This window comes from Rhinolophus sinicus, chromosome 5, assembly GCF_057876585.1.
Source record: "Rhinolophus sinicus isolate RSI-liver-muscle chromosome 5, RSI-T2T, whole genome shotgun sequence".
Lineage (NCBI taxonomy): Eukaryota > Metazoa > Chordata > Mammalia > Chiroptera > Rhinolophidae > Rhinolophus > Rhinolophus sinicus.
In genome coordinates, this window is record NC_142505.1 from 78,740,585 (window position 1) to 78,742,548 (window position 1,964).

The following is a 1,964-nucleotide window of genomic DNA, read 5'->3' on the forward strand; positions in this document are numbered from 1 at the left end:
CTCTTAATGGCATCATTCATTTCTTCAACTCATAAATCTGACTGTTTGACATTTAACATGTATCTTAGACTATACCTAGCCAAATTGAATTCTTGACCCCTCTCCTAAAAAATCCTGGTCCACTCCCAACTTTCCCTACCTCAGGGGCAGCACGACGGGCTTAGGGGTCATAGTTGATTTCTCCTTTCCCCTCACCCCTCACTCATGTCTAATCCATCAGTAAGTCCTGTCAGCTCTACCTCCAGACATATCCTAAATCCACTTCTCGCTTTCTCCACCATAACTATTATCCTTGCAAAGATGATGGCGATATCTTCCCCCCATTCTCACTCCTGAGGCTGCTTCCTGCCCATGTGGTGCGTAGTATGTGATAGAAAATATATGTCTTTCTAAAGATGAACGCAGCCGCATGCTGGATACAGGGCTCGGTGAGTAGTGCAAAGGCAGGATGCAGCCCCCACGCACCCCTTCCACCTGGCATCCTTGTGTAGGATCCAGCCTAAAAAAAGCACACAGCCGGCAGCCCTCCTCACTCTATGCTTCTCCCTAGGATCCATTATCCACCAGCAGAGTGACCTTTTAAAAACATGAATCACATCTCACTGCCCTGCTTGAAGACCCTCAATGTCTTGTCCAACCCTTAGAACAAAATTTCAACTTCCCACCATGGCCTGTGGTGCCCCGCATGCTGGGGCCCCTGCTTCCTTCTCCAGCCTCATCACGCTCCCTCATAGTCATTTTCTCTCTTTTCTTCTTACACGATGTCAGTCCATTCTTTGTGCTCTTGCTGTTCTCTTGGACTGAAAAATACTGCCTTCCAGATTGGGGTTCAAATGTCACCTTCTGGGTAAGGATTTTCCTAAATGACCCTATTCATATTGCCCTCCTCTGACCCTCTCCACCATATTACCTGTTTTGTTTTCTTAACAGCATTTCTCAATCTCTAAAATCATTTTTTTTCCGTTTATTCCTTTGTTCTTTGTCTCCTCTCTCTCACACGAGAATAACAGTTCCAAAAGCAGGGACCATTTCTGCCTGGCCCACCTCTGTTTTCAGAGTCTTGAACAGTGAATGGCACATATCTGTTGAATGAACACTTGAATTAAAGAATCAGTGGTGAAAATTGCATGTGGTGCTATTGTAGGTATTTCATAAAAAGACTGCAAATTGCTGACCAGAAAAGCCAAGACTTTAGTATTTCTCCAAGACACAGTGACGTGGCCCTAGAGACATACAGATGGAAGAATAAACACAATTATTTTTTATTACGATACTAAGGGATCTTTTGGGGTATTGCCTTTCATTGCTGAATTTTAAACTAGAAAAGAGCAAAGTTTTAAAGTGGTTGAGTGCTTTTCCCAACCAACGCAAAACAAATTCTCTTCATGACCATCTTATTTTCTGACTCTGAAACTTTTTTTTTGTTTAATCATTTGTCGACGTCCTGTTTGTGGTTTAAAAATTCTGATCACAAAGAATGATATAACATACGCTAAACAATAATTCAAAAAGAGTAATCTTAACATCTATTCATCATCAAGTGTTCAGGTTTTCTAAAACATTATTCATTGTGTGACTAAGTCCAGGAACTGCCCACTTTCACCCGGTTTACACCAATACTCAGCCCTTGTAAATGAATATTACTTATCGTGACTGAGCCCTGCTACAAACACTTCATGGAACTATAACAATTAGAGCATTTATCAAGTGTCATCATCTTCAGTTACCTCATTTGCTCCTAATGTTCAGTCCTACTAAGGCAGGCTTGTGGTCTGAGGCTCTGACTTGAGGTTTCTCTTCTCACAGTTTCTTCTGTTCAATTTGAGAAAAAGTAGTAATTGCATAGTAGACTAGGTTACACGGACATATTTGAGATTACTTGTAAGATACTCGTTATTAATATAAACTGTTGAACTTTAGAAAAAACTTTACTTGAAACCCACTCTGCTTTGCTTTTCTTCCTC